The sequence below is a fragment of the Sander lucioperca genome, chromosome 20, assembly GCF_008315115.2.
Source record: "Sander lucioperca isolate FBNREF2018 chromosome 20, SLUC_FBN_1.2, whole genome shotgun sequence".
NCBI classification, from domain to species: Eukaryota; Metazoa; Chordata; class Actinopteri; order Perciformes; family Percidae; genus Sander; species Sander lucioperca.
The window spans coordinates 10110421-10122701 of NC_050192.1; the positions used below are offsets into that span (position 1 = coordinate 10110421).

The following is a 12281-nucleotide window of genomic DNA, read 5'->3' on the forward strand; positions in this document are numbered from 1 at the left end:
GAAGATGTGCTTTCAAAACAGGCCACCCAGACTCAAAACTTAACAATCATCACCATGCTGTGTCCAATCAACCCCAAGAGTGCCGTTATGAATGACCCTGAATTTTGCTCTCCTTGAAATCTAACAATGATGTTCCCTCCATTAATCAAGATATTTTTTTAAACCTTAAATAATTTTGCAACAATCTTAAATATTTAAATATTCAGTCGGTACAGGACCACAACTTCAGCCCTAATAAACACATCACTCAATCAGTGCAGCTCTCCATCACAAATCTAAATGCATCCCATATGCTCGCACTCCTCCATGCCCCTGCCTCACTGCATGGGTGAACCCATCACAGCTAACAGGGTTAATCAGTAAATCATTGCCATGTTACATACTCAGAAAGGAATTGGGGAGTTAGACACTGAGGGGAGGGGGCTGCAGACGGGGGAAGAGGGGCGATCATAGGGGAGAGAAAGAACACAGAAGCTCATTACCTCCACTCATCTTGAAGTAATCAATATAATTGATGGAGAAGAAATTGCGTCTCGTTGTCAATAGCTAACTGCAAAGATTGTCTGTCTGTCTGTCTGTGTGTGTGTGTGTGTGTGTACACAGGTTTTTTTTTGGTTAAGATTATTTTTTGGGCATTTTTAGGCCTTAATTGACAGGACAGCTGAAGAAATGAAAGGGGAGAGAGAGGGGGAATGACATGCAGCAAAGGTCGGAGTTGAACCCGGGCCCGTTGCGTCGAGGAGTAAACTTCTATATATGGGCACCCGCTCTACCAACTGAGCTATCCGGGCACCCAGTGTGTACAGGTTTTGAAAGAATACTATGAACGAATGCACGCACACATGCTTATGTATATGTTTATACAGTGTTTGCAGGTGAAGTTGATGAATAAGAATAGGGAAGGGAGACCAGTGTTTGGCAATCCTGCCTTATTCAGTGGAGAAAATGTTATTCATTAGAATTTCTTGATTTAGGTGTGTTAAGTCCCACGGCACTCAGTAACAATACATTCATGAGACTGGAAAAACAAGACAATGCAATAAATATAACCTTCTAGATTCAAAACAAAGGGAGTCTGATACATTAACAATTGGACTCTGTGTGCGGGGAAACCTTTAGAAAAAAAGTTTGCTTCCAAAATGTTAAGGCTCTGTAAGATCAACATGCACACTGAACTTTTAGGTTGGAATGGGTTGTGAGTCGGTGTCAAGTGTACAGAGTTAAGAAGAGAAACTGGACAGAAATCAAATAAGACGGCGATCCAAGCTACTTTGATAGGGTTTCGAAAAGGGTAAGGGTGTGTGTGCATGTGTGTTCTGAAATGGTGAGATTTCAGTTTGGCACAAAGCCTTGCTCTGCTGTTTTCTTCTGTTTCATTAGTATGTCCAATACGACCTTGCAAAGCTTGTGTGATATATAACACAAAGACAATTCGCCATAGTGTGAAAGCCTGTTCCAAATTTCCATGCGCTGCCTGCCTAGCCTTGCATTCAAATGCATATCAACCCATTGTTCCCCGTGCCGGGCTCCATAATACATTTCTAATGGAACAAGTTTCGTTTGAAAAGTATGGGAGACAACACTCTCCGTATTTTCATTCAAATTACAAGAGAAGCTTACAATCCATCCAAAACTTTCAAATCAAGGGTTTCGGATTCTGATCTGTAGCCATGATATTTGCCTGCACGGTAAGCCCACATTTGCGTTGCTAAGTGGAGACGGAGATGAGGTCCAATTCACTCAAACTCTCTTTCTCCATCCATCCATTCTTTGGTGCCAATTCAATTAAGACTCAATTACAGGCTCCTAAACAAAGCTGCCTCTCTCTCTCTCTCTCTCTCTCTCTCTCTCTCTCCATTCATGTTCCCATGAATAACATCAACATGTCACAGACTCTGGGGAAGTTAGCGCTACCTGTCTGCTCCAAGAACCACGTCTAACCGGCAACCACACACACACACACACACACACACACACACACACACACACACACACACACACACACCAAACTGACTACCATGTATGTATTCCAAATGACAGTGACCAATTTAATTTCATGCTCTAAACATGTGCATCCTTGTCAGACAAAGAAGCGAGGTAGAGACCTCATTGATCCATGGGGTCTGGGACCAGCTGCCAACAGGGCATAGCACTGATGAATATTAAATAGGCCAGCGTTAATATGCATGGGATTGTTCAGAGTTGTCTAGACGTGACAGGTTGGCTTCGGTTTCAGGTCAGGATGCCACCAAACTGCTGCCCACCGTCTCTCGAAATAATGTGTAAAAGTGCCATTTTGTTTTTGTGTGCTTGAGTATTCATTAGTGTTGTCTGGATGAGTGTCTGCGCATTTCAGTCCCTCGGTGTGTGGTCTGATCCAGGATTAGAGGGAGGGGTGAGTGGAGGTGTGGTGCTCAGTGGGACGGCAACTGAAAGCTGGAAAGGAAGAAGCGACACATTCTAATATGGCCAAATCTGCCTGAAATCCCCCTTGAGGACCACTGCTCCGTCTGCAACACACACACCGAAGCAGACATGTCACACAACTTCTATCCATAACAACATCCATGGATTTAAGGGGTACAGACAGGTACTGATATGTATACACATATGGTACAACAGCTTAAAACACACACACACACACACACACACACACACGAGTGGTGTACTGACACAGATTCTAAAATAAAGGGATCAACCTAAACTACACAGATACCATATGTGGACACACACTCACACAGTGACACCCATCCCGCCCCCTGTGGGGCTTTAGCACGCGCTCCCCAGCCCACATGTAATCAAGTCAGGCAGTGACTTAGTGAAATTGCATTAGCTACACTTTTCTGGGCTTGATGAGAAACTGGTTTGATCCTGTGATGAATTCCGGCCCTGCCTAGATTTAGGTAGGAAAAGAACGAACGTGTGATGCCTTCTTTAACACACTCCAACATCTCCTGGGACCAGAGTGTTTCTGCATCTGCGAGTGTGTCAGAGAGGGCGAGATGAGGAAATCCAGACAGGCGGGCAAAAGAACAGTCCTAATCCCTAATTTACAAGTGGTTTGATTCTGCTTTGTGTCCGCAATCTAAATTTGGGTGCCTGTATGGAAAAAAGGACAGAAATTAGTCCACATACTCATAATTCCTTGTTTGAGGGTGTATATGCGTACATGTACAGCACTGCCACATATATAGCAATATATAATAATTCAATAAATATGTGGATTCAATGTGCAAATATTTGAAAAGGTATCCTGAAACTCACTTGGCTTTTCCTCGTTTTATATTGTCATCTTTAAAGCACATTCTAACTATTACTAGTTTTAGAAGGGATATAACTTAAGTTAGCTTGCTAGTATCTCTGATAGTAATTGACTCACAATCATGCCCCACACACACACACAACGTAGGCTTACAAATGTGAAAATAATTGGCTGTGCTGGTCAAGACAGCACGAGTAGGATTTAACATAAAAATATCGAGTTTAATTGTTGACAGGTAGGATTCTGCAAAGAGTGAGGCAGTGCTCTTCCTTTGATTGAGGCACCTCATCTGTACCACTAGCCAGCGACATGTAAAATAATCCAATTTTCAACCTCAATAGCCTCATTTGTCTGTAGCTGTTATGCTATGGAAATTAGTTTGGGAATGATCAATTCAGGTAATATTCTCCATGTACAACTCAGATATATTTAAACGTGTGTGTGTGTGTGTGTGTGTGTGCGTGCGTGCGTGCGTGTGTGCGTGCGTGGGTGCGTGGGTGGGTGCTTGTGAAAGAATCAGAATGGCAGTCGGCTGCATATTCACAGAGTTGAAACCTGCTGATTTAATAAGAACGATTTCCGTGTCAATAATATATGACTCTCTGGTCAATTCCGGGCATCCCATTCCACTCAGACTGTCTTCATGTCTGATTGGGTCTTAACGAGAGCCTTCTATTATTAAAATTAATTTGATGGGATGGTATCTGCTGCTCCACCAACCAAGAGACCAGATCCACCCCTTAGCCGAGAATAAACGGTATAAATAAATAATAGTATAAATAAATTCAGGTGTAAATTGAGTTGGATTAATTATTAAAAGCCTCACTGTGGCAAACAGTGTGTCTCTGTGGTCTTTAGTTTAATTAATGCACATCTGTCAGTGGTGGTATGACAACAATGCACTCCAGAAGCAGAATGAATATTAATTGTGCAGAATGTCCCTTTTGAGACATGCGGAAGAGTCATCTTTTGTAAGGGACTTTTGTTGAGGAAAAAACCCTTTGAACAACTGGAAATGTACGTTGCTTGTCTTTCGAACTTCAGCAATGACAGTTCAGTTTCAATCTGTTGGCAATAGGTGGCAATGTTGGAAAATAAGCTTATTCGATAGCCATGCTAGTGGCTCTGCGAAGCTGTACTTGGGCACAGTAGAGCTGTGAGCTACAGTAAATTCAAATCTAACATGCTGAAGTAGTGAAAATGTTGACCTGCTGGTGGCGCTAGAGGAAATGTCAGTCTGTATGTAGAACATTTCATGACAGTCCATCTAAGTTTTGAATTGTTTCAGTATGGAATGAAGAAGTGGCTCAACCAACCGATCGAAGAAAACAAACAGCTGGCACTGCGGATACAACCTTTATAAAGCACCAGTATGATCCTTAAGAGTAAGTCATAGATAACATATTCTCAAAAAACACAAGGTTTCCTGTAACTGCACCTATAACAGAAACTGTTCCGCCTAGTATATTTTTGTTAGATTGCGTGTGTGCATGTGTGTGTGCGTGTGTGTGTGTGTGTGCGCGTGTGTGTGGATAAAGACCAGAAGAACTAATCGGCCAGAAAACCAAGTGCCATCACATCTTTGATTGGACCCCCAGCAGGGAATCCGACAGCATATCACACACCCTCTTCTTTACCGGAGGAACTTGTTGCACGCTGGGAAAGCAAGAGGTGAGTGTTTATCTGTCTGGCTACCAGTAAATCTGCTACGGTGCAGGTGCCAAGGTCTCTACAGCCTCACGTCCCACATGCCCTTCTTCCACCCTTCCTTCCCTCACTCACTCCCTCCCTTTTTCATTTGTTCACCCCTCCATCTTCTCCAATCAGCAGGTCTAAAATTAAAAGTAAACAGAGGTGACAGTCAAAGCCGCCAATAATGACAAGACCAATGCTGATTAAAATTAGCCCTTAGGTTGGGAAAATACACCAAGCTCTTCCTCTCTGATTAAATGCCAGCACTGTGTAAACTATTACAACCTTGTTGTATTCTCCTTCTGTTGTCCTCTGCATCCTCCCTGTCATCTATTCTTCCCACTTCCACTTTCTTACTGCATTTAATGTCTGACTTATCTGTGCGTCACCTCGCCAGGGTCTAAATCTTGATGTCATGTGAAAATGTCATAACTCTAACTTTGGCCATGTTTATGTTTTATCTCAGAAGGTCTTAGTGAGATAAAGAGTTTCTTCCTAAAAAGTTTACATTTTGATTATCTGACAATCTGCTTTCCTATATCCTGCAGACATTGGCCATATCTGATGTTTGGCGATGAGAACAAGCTTTCTCAGCTGTGCCATCATTGCATAGATGAAATTACTGAAAAAGACATGCATGCAGCGTCTAATGAACTGAAAGTGCTATGTTTTTACTCCAGGGCTCGTACCAAGTTATTCCAACAGGTGTTGCTGGCTTGTGTTTGGATAATCATACATGATCCACATTTTGTCTAAAAGTGTAGAGCCACAATTGCTCTACACTCAATGAGTCAAATGCTAGAAACTCTAATATCTGTCTTTAAATAACCACCTGCAATGCATTTTCTATTATCATGCTTCTATCTTTCAGCTTTCAAACCAGAGCTTTGGTGAAGAACAATACAGTAAAAACCTGATATCATTATTACAAGCCACAGTGCATTTTCCACACTGTCTCCAAGCTCCACTCTAATTTCAGCACCAGAGCTACTCTAATTCAATCAATGGGCCCACAGCAGATGATAATCCAACACTGCATTTGTGTGTATGTGTGTGTATGTCTTGAAATAGGAGGGGAGTCATATCTCTAATGTTTTAACCAATCAACCTTGCTGAAATCTATGTACAAGTAAATTGAACACGATGAGCCCAAGCTAACACATACAAAATAACTACTGAAAGCTAGGACATATGCAGCAGTGTGTGTATGTGTGCCTGTTTTCCACAATATGCAGAGCTGCTCCATATTTGCTTTCATGCTGAACACAAATAAAGGCTTTTCACAGTAATAGCCTGTCAGGTAACAGAGGTACCTCGCATTTTTATCTACAAACCCAGTTATGTCAAAGCTGGAACAAAGCGATTCATAAAGGTCTGGCACTGGAGCAAGAGGGGAAACATGTCATTTTCTAGTGGTGTTCTCGGCTGGTACAGAACTCAAGTGTAGACTCGGTTACAACATGTCATTCAATTAAAGCATGTCGGACATGTCATATATGTCATAACTTGGCATGCATACACTACCGGTCAAAAGTTTGGGGTCACTTAAACATTTCCATTCCACTCCATTACAGACAGAATACCAGCTGAGATCAGTTACATTGTTTTTTTTTAATCAGGGCAGCAGTTTTCAGATTACATTATGTGCTTACATCATTGCAAAAGGGTTCTCGACTGTTGTAGAAAGAAGTGGCTGATCTTTAATGCAATATCTACTTTGCCCATTATCAGCAACCATTCATCCAATGTTCCAAAGGCACATTCTGTTTACTAATCTGATATAATTTTAAAAGGCTAACTAAGAAAACATTGGAGAACCCTTTTGCAATTATGTACGCACATAATGTAATCTGAAAACTGCTGCCCTGGTTAAAAAAAAAACAGATCTCATCTGGTATTCTGTCTATAATGGAGTGGAATGGAAATTTCTAAGTGACCCCAAACTTTTGACCGGTAGTGTATGTGTGTAGCATTCTCACACACACACACACACACACACACACACACACACACACACACACACACACGGCCACTATGAAAGCCCTCATCAGTCATTGATGTGACATTTACCTTTTTCTACATCACTCAGCTTCAAGGGTAATGTTATCCTAGTAATAATGGCCAATTAAAGGACACTTTTGAAAACAAATTTTTAGTCTTCCTTTTACTGTAAGACAATTTAATGAAAAACAGTATTGTCTTAAAGTTTAAGAAAAGGTTCCTCTACTGTGTGTAAAAACGTCCCGTTTGCCTAAATCCCCCCAACTCTGAGACTAGGATAAAGTTTCTGAAGTTTCTGAGAAACTACAAGGTTGTGAATTATTAATAAATATAATATTTAGGGCTATCAAAATGAACGCGATAATAACGAGTTGATGCAACAACAAAAATTCCTTTTAACGGCACTATGTTTTTTTGGCGTTCTGTGATTTCGGGCCGCTCCATAGTTTGGGAAATCAGGAAGCGATGCAGCAGTAACGTTGTGGATGCATGGATGTATTATGTGTGGATGGATAGCAGAAACAAATCTCCTTGAGCAGAAATGGATAAAGAAAAGGGTCTTTCGAATGGCAAGTTCAATTTCAAAGCTCTTCCAGGTGATTCTCTCCACACTGTCGAGCTACTATGTCGAGTCTCAAATACCACTTGTTGGCCAAGCATACGACTGATGCAGCGAACCCTCTTCCCCCTCGCCAGCCAGGCCATGCTGGATGGTTTGCAACGGAGACGCCTTGACAATTCTTATGGGCTTGAGTTTGCCATATTATGCTTTCAACATATTTTTTGAGCATACAGTACCTTTGATGTTATTCTAGAGAATATTCTAGACAGTATTTGTCATTGTTTTGGATGTTTGCAATAATAATAAACTTAACTAAATAACTATTTTTAATTAAACTTATAAACTTTAAATAAAATTTGCATAAAGCAAGCAAATTTATCCACTACCATGTTGATATTAGCATTACAACCGTACTAATATCCCTTTTAAAGTACATTTAGAACAGATACAAAAACCGTGTGATTAATTAGCAATTAATTGCGAGTTAACTATGGCCAATCATGCGATTAATCACAATTAAATATTCGATCGATTGAGAGCCCTAATAATATTACCTCCCTTATATAATGTATGCCTATTGAATTAAATCTATTACAGTTTATAAATCAGTTAAAAAATAAATCCTAGTACACATTTTATGTAGTCTTTCTTTGAGAACCGTGACATTAAATAATTTGCCATTTACTTATGGTGGGTCAATATGAACATACAACACATCGTGAAATAAAAATGCAAGGCATCAAATAAGGCTAAGCAGGTTGTCTTTGACGTTCTGGCGTCATAATCCTATAATAACTATTGATTTGTTTCATCAACAGAGTTCAGTTCCATCTAAGGCTCCGTTTACGAATATGATAAATCATAAATTGCAAGGTCAGCGGAAGTCAAGTATTGATCACTACACAAGATGAGTGAACAATAATTATCCTTGCATTTTTAACACACATGAAGTGAATAAATGATTGGAAAAAGAGGATTTGAAAAGGCAAGTCTGTAGTTTTGAGTGAGGAACCCATCTGAAAGTGGTACTTGGTGTAAGAACGAGGTTAGACCTGGAAAACATGATAGCTAGTTTTTTCAAAGAGCTATCTAAATGAAAAAAGGTGGGTGTATGCTGTTTTTGGGGGGCAGTCAGTGACGGTGATGTGTCTCTTCAAAACCTCCTCTAATGAACCTATTATTGTTCTGAAATGTTCAAGCTTTTCCAAAAATTGACTTTCCCCCAAACTTAATACATTCCACTCTGGCTGGGCGATATGGAGAAAATCAAATATCACGATATTTTTGACCAAACACCTTGATGTCGATGTTGCAACGATATTGTAAGGTTGACAATTGGTGCTTTCACAAAATATCTTCCACATTTAGATTTTAGATAAATAACCATCATAATGTGGATATAATGACTAAGTGGTTAAAGGCAAATAATAGAACAGCTAGAACAGTCTGGTAAATTCAGAAAATGACACCACTTTACTGTAATGCAGCCTGTGAAACCAGAAAAAGACTAAACTTACCATGTAACGATATTACAATTCTTCAAAATCTAAGACAATATCTAGTCTCATATCACAATATCGATATAATATTGAAATATTGCCCAGCCCTACATTCCACCCCCAGCAATCACAATCCCAGTTTGGCCAAAGTGTGTAACATCACTTGGCAGGAACATGCATTTTCTGCTACTTCACGTCTCACACACACACACACACACACACACACACACACACACACACACACACACACACACACACACACTCTCTTCTGTGAACACCTGACTATCAGCATCTGCTAGCCCCACCCCTGATATCCCACCCACCATCACCTCCACCCTCGTCTCCCACTAGACAGTTTTCCATTTGCACCTCTTCTCCCTCCCCTCCACATTGGGGTTTACAAATCAGCTTGACAAGGAACACCACTTCTGGTCGCCCCCAGCTGCCACTTTCTTCCTCCTCCTGCTCTCCCTGTTCCTCCTCCTCTCATGGGAACATGATGTTATTATACATAAACAAGAAGCCCCTAATACAGCTTTTTTTCTCTACCTCCATCCGAGCATTAGGTATAAAAGATGTGGGCAGAGAGAGCGAAAGAGAGAGAGCTGTTTGTAACTATATTGCCTGCATAGGGGACTCAGCCAGACTTTTCTTTTTGTTTGCTGGACACTGTGTAAACAAGTACATTTGAATATCAAAAGGAAAACAGGTAATGTGTGAAATAGATTTGGGCTGGTTATGAATACATCTTAGGAGCGGAGGGAGGTCATAGGTGGGAGAGAGTTGAGAATGGAGTATATGCACATGCCTGCAGGGAAAGGGGGGAAGTCTGAAGTGTGTATGTTTGTTTACGTGGATATCCAGGCTAAGCGTGAGGTGATAGGCAGGCTTTTGTACGGCTGTCACATGGGGGGGGGGTTTGTCACATCAAACGTGCCCTGGGGCAAGGCAATATCACATGAAACACAATGAACGGCCGCGACACAAAGAGAAATAAAATCAAAAAAAGGCTGTAAATGCATTACTAACTCTGCATGGTGCAAGACTGCAGTTGTTATTAGGCTATATTCACACTTCACCTCCCAGATGACCACTGGGTTACTCTGAGTCATCCGCTGCCATCACACACAATAAAGAGGCATTAAAAAAAAGCAGGGGGCGGGGAATGTAAAAGTCTTGTAGTTGGGAGACATGCAAAGGAATATGGGGGGGGGGCATTGCAACCCATCTATAACTGGAAAATTGTTATTTTCCTAATTTATTCATGAGGAATGTGATTGAATCTGGATGGGGTTCTGTGATTCTAAAGACGTGGTTTGCCAAGGATACACACCCAGAAACACTACTTACACATTTAGACAGACAGCTGAGAATCTGCTGTATGTATGAACACTATATACGTGCTCTCGCTGGAACTCTCACTACATACATTCACAACACATATTCCAGTTCTGGCTACATATGGAGCTGTAATAAAGTCTTTAGATGAAGCATTGGATTAATTGAAGCGTACGAGACATGCTTCAATGGGGAAGGCAAGCAATTAACTCCCCCTGTGTGTCTGCATATGTATGTGAGGCATGTAAATATGTGCCTGGGTAGCTGTGTGCATGTGTGTAATGATATATGACGAGTCCTTACAACACTGAGGAGAAATAAATTACAGATATAACAGATGAATTTCAAACCCATTAGAGATATGCGACTCTGGATAGGTTACAAAATCATTAGACGCTCTATACAACCACTGCTGCTCTGATTCTTACTTAAAGGTCCCATGGCATGAAAATTTCACTTTATGAGGTTTTTTAACATTAATATGCATTTCCCCTGCCTGCCTATGGTCCTCCAGTGGCTAGAAATGGCGACAGGTGTAAACCGAGCCCTGGGTATCCTGCTCTGCCTTTGAGAAAATGAAAGCTCAGATGGGCTGATCTGGAATCTTGCTCCTTATGAGCTCATAAGGAGGAAGGTTACCTCCCCTTTCTCTGCTTTGCCCGCCCAGAGAATTTGGCCCACCGATGAGAGAGAGACATCATGGCTTTCAAACGAGCAAAGTGGCAGTTGGTCAAGGACACACTAAGGCGCATACTAAGGAAAGCTCATTGTGGGACTGGCTCCAGTGGCTGTAATTCTGCACCAATGCTGAATTTCGGGAAAGAGACTTCAGATACAGTATTAGGGGACCACTAAGCTCTATATAAAAGCATCCAAAGAGCACCATGTCATGGGACCTTTAAAGATCTTGGACACTGAACAAAGACACCTGGCAAACTGTAACCTCTCAGACATAAACATATATTCTATATCAGTATGTAGTATCATTCACAAAAGTGCAAAATGCAGCAAATGTAGCAAATGCATCTGCAAAAACCACAGTAGGATCCGTAGTTCCATGTACTCTATTTAATGCATGACCATTTTCTTCCTTTGTCAACGGTGCATAGCTGGATTTAAAACAAGTAATCAAACACTTATTTCCAAAGCTGTGTTGGTGAGCATCTGAGTTAATAACTATATTGACTTGAAGCAGACCGTTGAGAGAAAAAAAGAGTTTAGGAAACTCCAAGTAGAGAGACTAAGAGACACACATGACTAAGCTTTAAGTGTTGAGTAATCCCACAGCCAGAAGAACTCATCAACTCAATCTCTCGTTTCTAACTCTTTTTCCCTCCCTCCTTCCCTACAGTAAGTTTAATTTGAAAAGAGAGGAAAAAGTCCCTTTCCACACCGTCTCAATACATATTTTTCTAATTTCTTCCTTCGGAAATCTCTTAATGGCTTCTCTGCTGGACCCTGATGAAAACAATGACTTTTAACCTTCCTCTACCTCCCTCCTTCCCTCCATCCATCTTTCCCCTCCCTCCATCACAGTCGACTTATTTCACTTTCTAAATTATTTTTTACTCCTTCAATCTCTTTGCAGCCATTCAGGCCCCAGCCTCGGCTTGTGGCCGGTGCTACGCATTATGACAGGTGAAATGAAAGCCCAGAGAAATCTCATCTTCTTATAAACGCTCCAAGGCATTCAGCCAGTTAAAAAAATATATTTCTTCCCCTTTCTTTCTGAGGCGCAGATGGAAGAAAAAAAAAAAGTGAGCTGTTATTTGAAGACCATTTGGGGTTTTCCTTTATCCACAGTTAATCAATGCTGTTCTTATTGTGCCAGGGGGGAGCTGAGGCAGTACATTTTGCATACATTTACAGACTAGCTACTGTATAAGTGACATTTCTTTTGTCAAAAAAAAGAACTGCAGTCTGTGTT

At 41.0% G+C, this 12281-nt stretch overlaps 1 protein-coding gene across 2 annotated transcripts in view; it reads right to left on the reverse strand.

Annotated features, from left to right (window-relative positions):
- The window catches only part of exoc4 (exocyst complex component 4), a 118384-nt gene that overhangs the window by 72717 nt on the left and 33386 nt on the right, over positions 1-12281 (reverse strand). The gene's annotated exons all lie outside the window — the stretch shown is intronic.